Source organism: Tachypleus tridentatus, chromosome 7, assembly GCF_004210375.1.
Source record: "Tachypleus tridentatus isolate NWPU-2018 chromosome 7, ASM421037v1, whole genome shotgun sequence".
In the NCBI taxonomy this organism is placed as follows: domain Eukaryota; kingdom Metazoa; phylum Arthropoda; class Merostomata; order Xiphosura; family Limulidae; genus Tachypleus; species Tachypleus tridentatus.
In genome coordinates this window covers 144,106,123-144,115,942 of record NC_134831.1, presented here as the reverse complement: position 1 = coordinate 144,115,942, position 9,820 = coordinate 144,106,123, and positions in this window count along the sequence as shown.

Here is a 9,820-nt window from a genome sequence, read left to right as displayed (position 1 = left end):
TCCGCTCTTATTGACTCTATGCTAACTAGTAAATATATTATATTTGTCGTAACTTATCCAAGTATTCTTTTAGTCGGTAGATGTCTTGTTGTAGGTTATTAAAGTAATAGTTACATTAGCTTATAGGTGTAGTATTGTAATCTAGCAACACCCACTATACTGTTCGGTAAAGCATTTATTGTTAACGTTGTAACCCATCGAAATAAGCTGTACATTGCTCAGTAACGTGTTTCTTGTTCTAATCCATTTAAATCCACCGTATACCAACCAACGTCACGTTTTATTTACTGTTTTAGAATTTCTGTTCAAAAACTACACAAGTGAGCTATATATAGTGTTTAATTGACTATTTATTTTAGGATGTTCGAGCAAAGATACTCAAGTACTATCTGCGCTAACTGGCCCTAATTTTCAACTGATAGTCTAGACTCTAGAGGGAAAGCAGATGGTCAGCAGCATCAACTGTCAACTCCTGGAATACACTTGTGCGGCTGAGTTATTGTATTTGACCTTCACCGTAATGACAAACCCACAACCCCAAGCATGGAGTGCTTTTGTTTTTTTTTTGCGATAACTAGACGCGAACTTTAGACCCATAGCCAGGCACACTAACAATTGGGCTACGTTCGACTCTGATCTTTTAGCAATAGAAAGAGGGTACCTGTAGTCAACAGCGTCTACCAATAGGTCTTTGGATTCTTTCATCTGATTGGTCATTTGGGTTTGGCCGTCATTTTCACAACGCGCCCATGACCTCAAAGTGTGAAGTGTGTTAATTACATACTACAACGGGACGCAAATCCTTAACCCTCGAATTCACAGTCAGAGACGCTAACATTCCACGCCCTGCTGGTATTTTTGTAACTTGGTAAAATCTATTTTTTGCCATAAAGATACGTGTGTTTCCCGCAAAAGCAGAAGAGGAATAACCAAAAGTAATTCTGTACGTGTGTCTTGTGTGTTATTCAAGTTTGTTTTATGCTCATATCACATACACAAGGAAAGAGAGAAAAATATTTCCCATTGAAAATGAGGTTAACGCGAACAGAACGAGTCACAAAAGGCAACGATCATGGCGCAATTTATGGGTTTTTATGTGAAAAATAAAATAGAATTACAAATTATTGTTACAAACAGTGTATTTTCTCATTCGGTGAAAACGTTAGAGTTGCACTGTTGCGCTAACCTTGACCTATTACTTTATTTTTTAAAAGGTACAAAATGCACCCTTTAAAAATGTATTTTCCTTCCTCTTTGGTTCTTCCATTAGCGCCTGCTGTACGCTTTGACAGTCAGAGACTTTTAAAATAATTTCTCGTTTAAGTTATGTTTTCGTTTATTCTACCCGTCTTTCAGCTCCAATCGACTGGAAAGCAATAAGACAAATCAGACAAAAATAAACTGCTGAAATCGAACCTAAGCTTCTGCTTCTTGAATTCTGTTTTTCAGTGACCTTAAGTTAAAACTGTTTATGCTGTCACCAAAATCAGGTTCGTTGCCCATAAATTTTAACTTCTTTCAATGGAGTCATCAAGTTAACGCCTGAGATTTGATTAAAAACAGACACACCAAAGATTACCTGTGAACATTTAACCTAAGCTATAGCAATCTATTAAATTACTTCCCAAGTTTAAATATGTTTGCAACCTCTATTGTTCATTATGCTCTTTAATTTTAAAACGCTGTCCGCTGACCTTGATTTAGCCTTGGAGCATGCAAGAGAAGAACAATAAATAAAACAGATAAAAAATAAGAGCAAAACAATGCATACAGGAAATATCACCTTGCTGATTGAAAGATTATGTGGTACTTTCAGACACTCTTCACGACATTTGTACTGGAAGTATCGGGTATTAATGGAAGTAAGAAAATGCTTGTTCATTTTATTTAAAATAAATCTTTGATTAATTATATTACCACATTTTATCGACCAAGAAAATTATTATTGATAATCCAAAAAATTTCAGTGTTTTCTTTATAAAGATGGTTTCTTCTTGATTACAGATCTTGCAAAAACTAAGCCAAATCTATCGGTGGAGAAACATTTTTGAATTGTAGAATGCAGCAGCAACGATTGGAGATACTGTTATAATAATCATGACAATTGAATTCAAAACTGGAACAACAACTTTCCATAATACTTATACATAAGTTATTTTTCAATTATTCTCTTTTCAAACGGGCAACTTCCCTAAATTGCTCAAAATATAGGCTAAAGAACCCGTTCAAATCGAACTTTGAAACTTTGATATTTCTAATTTTGTGTAAGAGTAGATTGACTGTGGTCCCCCAGTGACTCAGTGGTATGTCTGCGGACTTCCAACGCTAAAAAAACGGGTTTCGATACTCGTGATGGGCAAAGCACAGATAGCCAATTGTGTAACTTCATGCTTAATTCAAAACAATAAGACTGACTCTGGTTGATAATTTTAGAGTTTCACAATTTTCGGACAACAAGCATGAATAAGCTGTCAAAGGATTGGTTTAACAGTGTGCCACATGAAAACATAAATGCTACAAGTAACAGTCCTTAGTTAACTTGATTAATAAGCAAAAATAAAAAAGGGCCTAACAAACTATGCACGTGAAACGAGCCTTAAACATTGATTCATGTTTGAAGACAGCGTTTATATACTTAGTTGGGCCTGATGAAAATATTTGTTGCATTTTAATTCGAATCGTCTCCATATCATAAGAAATTAAATAAAGAGACACGGTGTTGTATTCATTGGTAATATAACAAAATATCTCTTAGCTCTCTGTTGCACGTATTATGAAAACATGATGGAAAAAAAGTTTATTTAAATTCCTTACTTAAAGAGGTTTACATTTCAAAGAAAATATGTTTTTGTGAAATATATTTTGGTAAACTATAAATAGAAGTAACATTGTTCAATTGAGAAACTAACAAAAATAATTCTATGGTCTATTTAGACTATTACCCAGAGGTAGGAGTATTTAATTACAGAATAGAAATATTTGTTTGTATAGCAACAAAAATAGGTTTCTTGCCTATGTTTTACAATGTGCAAATAGAGGGATAAATATAGCACCATAAACTCTTCATATTAATATACATATATATACATCTTTAAGATTTCTCCTCCATACTTCAATTAATACAATTTTAAAGAAAGATTCGAAACGCAAGTAACTTCCCCACATAAATTATTCAAATAATTTACTAACTTTAAAGATTTAAGCTGTAGCTAAATACGACTTAATTCTTGCCAGTGCGAACAAACCACATTATGAAGGTCTCAAAACAAATTACTCTCATCTATAATATTTAAATGATTCTTGTCAGTCCTAACTGTTCAAGAATCGAATTCCTCTTTCAGGTTCTGCCCAATCTTTTCACCACGTATTCTTATTTAAAATGAGTTTTGTACCAAAAGTGAGATTAATGGTCATTAATACAAACAAATCAGAGTTAAATACAGTCAGCGAGCACAGCTTTTAGTAGTTTTACACTTATAAACAAGAATAATCTTAAGTTGCAAATGCTTGAACGCCAAAATTGCAGTTTGTTTGAATATTAAAGTTGATTTTATATTATTGGTGTTCTGTATCATTTTGAACAAACCATGCTATACTAATATTTAAAAAAAAAATTGTACGATTATGTATTTACAGAATTCGTTTAAAACGTACTATCTCTAAGACATGTTTTCTATTTGTTGTGTGTGAAGAAGTCCCGAGCGTGTATATGAACCAGAAAATTATGAGGCTCCACCAAACCAAGTGGTTTCTAAGTCCTTCTAATTCAGTATAAATTGTTGTATATGTATGTATATAATATGTATATGTATATATACACATACGTGTGTGTGTATATATATATATATATATGGCAAGCCGTTTTATTACTTTTCGAAAAGGAAAGAAAAGCCAAACAATCTCCTTATCTCGAACGAATTTTACTTCTAAAGTGGTAGTTTAATGAAATACACGGATCAGTAGCACCAGTTGTTCGGGTTGCAATACTCCAAATGATTTAATTATGGCTTCCAGTGCCTGATCCTTATTTGTCCATCTTGCCTCTTCAATTGTTTTCACAAAACCCAGGCAATGATACTCTGTGCAAGAGCTTTTCACACATTAATTCGTTTATAGGAGTCTCTCAATAACAATTCAGCTGCTTTTAAAACTCTGTAAAACCTTTCTAATTCTAGACAACAAGTTGTCGAATCTTCATTAGTATATTAAAATAATGTGCATAACATGTGTAAATAGAGGATTTAAAGCATCATTCTTGATTTGAAGTTGCAGGCCAGAATATTTTCCATACAGTTAACTGCTGTATCGTAAGACTGCTCTATAATACATTTTGAGCTCAATCCAAGAAAAAATAGTCCTCCTTTGACAGTTTTTCTTGTAGAAATGGTTGACGAAGCTTTACACATACTAGTCAATCTTTCAGTAACTATTCAAGACTTAAAATATTGCAAACATACAGCCAATTGATACACAACACTGATATCTTGTGTTGAAACTCTTTCATTTCCATATTTATCGCATTCAGCCACTTCTTTTAATATAGTTTCCTTCAAAACTTTTCTAATAATCGTGATTAGCTTGTTAACGGTTGTTTTAGACGGTAAAGTGATCAGAGGTACTCTGCCCTGAGAGATTCCTTTTTTTTTTCTCTCTCCTTCAGTGTTTTACTTTGTTGTATTGAATCTACCAGGTGACGCCTAAGTAGGGGATTATATTTACCAATCATTATCATAAGTGCTAAAATATTTCCACAGTTACTGTTCTATGAGTCCAAATCATCTGATACTCCAAACAGATCTCACTTTTCATCGCTATTTCTCGATAAGTATTGAAGAAATTGTGTTTTTCTAGTGCCTGTCGTCTTCTTTGTAGTATCATGAGCTTTACTCTTTCCGTGCCTTTCAAGAAGATAATATAAATGGCAGATATCACACGTGAAGTAATAAATAAATGAACATCCTCTGTTTGTTCAAAATAACAAACATATATAGCAAAATAATTTTCCTACTCAGAAGAATAAGACAGCCACCTACTGGCGTGTGAGGATATTTCCATATGGCAACTCCCTGTTATACACTCGGTGTTCATCACATTTCATAGCGCCAGTAGGTTGAATGGGATGTTAGTTAATAAATATTACGAATTTTGCTGGTGGTTCAAATGATTCGTCATCTGGTTCTTGATCCTTGTGTATCTCCTTTACTTGTGATGCCTCATTCTTTTGTGTCACTTTTTTTTCTAACCCAACACCACTTTTTCAGATCATTAATCAAATAAACCCTTATGAAGATGGATGTGTCTGAGGAGCACGTTAGGCATATAATGCTTTATGAGTTTAGAAAAGGCAATAGTATAGCAGAAACTACACGAAACATTCAAAGTGTTTATGATGCGAAGTCTTTCAATGAAAGAAAATGTCAGAGGCGGTTTCAAAAGTTCAGATCAGGTGGCTACAGCTTAAGTGATGTGATATGTTCAGGTCGTCCTGTTGAGTTTAATGATGACTTGGTGCTGGGTGCACTTAATGAAGATTGTGCTGTAACAATTGAAAAACTAGCACAAAATCTTAATTCAACCCATTCTACAATTCACCGTCATCTGCAACAGCTCAGAAAGGTATCAAAACTTGAAAAATGGTCCCCCATGATTTAACAGAAGCCAACCTTAGAGCAAGAGTAGACATTTGCACTTTCCTGCACTCTCGTGAATGTAGCTCACCATTTTTGGACAGGTAAGTGACTGGAGATGAAAAATGTTTTTTTTTTAAATGTTAAGCGCCCGCAGACAATGGCTCAGTGCAGGTAAACTGGCTAAAGCACAGCCCAAGATGGACCTCCAGTCTAGGAAAGTCTTGTTAAATGTTTGGTGAGATATTGTTGGTGTGATCCACGATTACATGAGACCTCTATTTTCAAGTTAGAGCGCTTGCATGTTGCACTGAAAGAAAAGAGGCCTGCTTTGATCAATCGTAAAGGTGTTGTGTTACACTAGGCTAATGCTCGGCTCCATACAGCAAGGATCACATCTGGAAAGATTGAAGAGCTAGACTTGGAAAAACTTCCACATCCTCCAGACCTTGCCCCATCTGATTATCATCTATTCCAAAGTTTTCGGAACTATCTTGACGAAAATGAGCTTGGAACACATGAAGATGTCAAAACTACCCTCTCTACATTCTTTTCCTCAAAATCCCAAGAATTTTATAGAAGTGTTATTCAAAAGCTTGTGGATAGTTGGCATGAAGTAATTAATAATAATGAAACATACATTATTGATTAAATAACATTAAAAGCGTTTGAAATCCTTTCTATTTTTCTAAACCTAAAATCGGACATCGCTTAAGGGATGACCTGATATAAGCTGTAGGCTCAGGCTATATAGACCTAATCCAAGGCCTTGAATATATATAGCCTTATCTTGGCATGGTATCATTAAGTTTACGATTTAAATTCTTCTAATATTTTTCAACAAAATTTACTAGTATATATATTATGTATATATGTGTGTGTGTGTATTGTAATGCCACGACCTGTTTCAACATTATTATTTATAATACTATATGCCCACTGTCTCTGTTTGAGCATGTGTAACTCTGTTATTTATTAATTAAATAAACAATTTATCACAGAAAATCTTCTTCTGGACTATGGTCTATTCCTATCATATGCTATAAATTATTTTAGCCCCTGCAGCTCAATTTATTACCACACCGTTTACGTAGGCCTAATCTAGGACTACAAACCAAACCTACATGTGTAAAACATTACTAATTAGCCCTATATATAGCGAGAGAGACTTTAGGAAGTCTGATATAATATAAAAATTAAATTTTAATTAATGCAACCATAACATTTTAGCTGGGGCATTTTAGGGGTATATTGATACCATAATCTAAGAATAATAAACCTACTGGCACAAATATAAACTTTAAATATCATTCGTCATGATAATAAGTAGGTCTGTTAAGAGAAACTACGAGTGAAGATCATTCATGATGACGAGAAACCCATTTGAAGTAAAAATGCGTTCTGAAGACGGCTGGTATGGGAATCAAAACTTTAATTGAAATAAAGTTTTAATAGCCATACCGAAACTGAAGATTAGTTTGCAGTGTGATTGTCTGTCTCTGACTTTCTTGCATTGTTGACCTTTCTTGGCTTTCTGATTCAAGACTCAATTCAAGACTCACGATGCTGTCGTAATTATCACGTCGTCGTAAACAAAACAATATTGCTCATTTACTGTACTATATCTCATATTCGCACAGACAAATGACAAAGACCTCGGTGGAAAATACCTAAATAAGCCTAAATTTTCTTAGTCTCACACTCAGTGTCCTCTGCCACTAAGGGAACTTTAGTACAAAGTAAAAACCACACATTGTGTGTGTGTTTGTGTTTTTCTTATAGCAAAGCCACATCGGGCTATTTGCTGAGCCCACTGAGGGTAATCGAACCCCTGATTTGAGCGTTGTAAATCCGTAGACATACCGCTGTACTAGCGGGGGACACCACACATTGTCAACAGTTATTATTCACAATTAGATATACACTACACAGAAATAAAACTTACTAAAGTAGGCCAAAAGTAAAGGTTTATAATTTATTATTATTATTATTAGAATATTTATACTGATATTATGAAATCAAAAACTAAATACAAACTTTATTGGATCAAAAATTTCCTATTTTCTGAAGAAGGTTCAGGGGGATTCTTAACTAGCCCCAGTCCAATCCGATGTATACTCTTACTAGTAAGATTGTTTGAAGTTAAGCACAATGCTACACAAAGGGCTATCTCTGCTCTACCCACCATGAGTATCGAAACCAGGTTTCTACCACTGTAAATCCGCAGACATTGCGCTGTGCCGCTGGGAAGGAGAGGAAATTCTAAAAGTATGTTATTAACAGCATTAGAGCTACACCGTCCGTCAGATTTAACCCATATTCGTAAGCCTCGAGTGTGAGAATAATTTAGAACTAATGGAAATTGAAGCGCAGGAATAGCTTTTTAACCCCACAATACCTTGCATCTAAAATAAAAATTCACTATCCACAGTCAGTTGTGGGAAAGCATAGTTACTCCTAATGAAACAGAAAACGGAAAGGTAATTTAAAAAATAATGAAACAGGTTACTCTAAGGGGACCCCTTATCGAATTGTTTGGAAGTTACATCTACTTGTTTATTTGGCCTGGCATAGCCAGGTAGTTAGGATGCTTGACTCGTAATTTGAGGGTTGGGGGTTCAAATTCTCGTCATACCAGCATGTTTGCCCTTTCAGCCGGGGAGGGGAGCGTTATTTTATGAAGGCCAATTCCACTATTCGTTGGTAAAAGAGTAGCCTAAGAGTTGACGATGGGTGGTGATGACTAGCTGCCTTCTCTCTAATCTTACACTGTTAAATTAGTAAATTAGGGATGGCTAACCCTCGTGTTGCTTTGCGCGAAATTAAACAACAAACGAACCTGTCCATCTACCTACATATAACAACAGTCAATAGAAGCGAATCGATTTTTCATTTTTGATTTTAGTGTTTGCTACCATTTTGATGTTTTTTCAATGGAATGGGTGGTGCAAATTTCGTAACTACATTTATTCCCCATTTGCACTTAAAGATGTATCACTCATCAAAATAAGACGTGTAGTTATAACTCTAACTCCAAGCAAAATAAAACCCACATACAAACAGGTAAAGTATCTTAAAGTCTCTTTATAACATTTTGTAAGCCTAAGGACTGAACTGGTATATTTCTTTTACATCTAACAAAATATGTATAGAAAAGTAGCCAAAATGTATACTGTAAATTTTAAATGTATACGATTTAAAATCTTGAGTAATAATTTGCTATGGTGTATTCCATGACACCGGGACCGCCAATATGTGATATGTTAAAAATAGACTTCATATTGTCTGACTTTTCAGGCGCAACGTGTGTATTAAGAGCAATAAATAAAAAGATTACGAAATTATTTATTACTTGTTTCAGTCGAAAAGCTTGGTTAACATATTTATATCAGAGTTTGTGATTACTGTCTTTCATCTTGTCTGTAAAGGAACAAGGAGAATTAGAATAATTATACTACTGTAGATTATTTTAACTTGATATTTCTTTTGATTAGATTCATATCTTCTACACGTAAGAACTTTTACACGGTTTTAGAATAATCGTGATACAGGTTCGATCTCATGATTTCCAATGTACTTGTATAGGAAATTTTATATCGTATTTATAATGAATGTATCTTTACACACCGGCTTACAAACCAGTATAATTATGCTGATATCTATGAATGTAAAATATTTTCATGGTGTACATCTGCTTCCACGATGGCCTGGCATGGCCTAGCGCGTAAGGCGTGCGACTCGTAATCCGAGGATCGCGGGTTCGCGCCCGCGTCGTGCCAAAACATGCTCGCCCTCCCAACCGTGGGGGCGTTATAATGTGACGGTCAATCCCACTATTTGTTGGTACAAAAGTAGCCCAAGAGTTGGCGGTGGGTGGTGATGACTAGCTGCCTTCCCTCTAGTCTTACACTGCTAAATTAGGGACGGCTAGCACAGATAGCCCTTGAGTAGCTTTGTGCGAAATTCCAAAAACCAAACCAAAAGCTTCCACCACATATTCACGATATTTTGCAAGTTTTCTCTACATACATTTACTCGTTTCATGTTATTCCGCTCCCAGAATTCCGCTGTTCATGACATTATAGATCAATAGTTCTATGTCATAGATATGGTGCGTGGATTCCAGTTCTTTTGTAGACTAGCCGGGCTTGAAGAAGGCTAACTCCGAGACAAAAATTCCTACACCTTCAAAA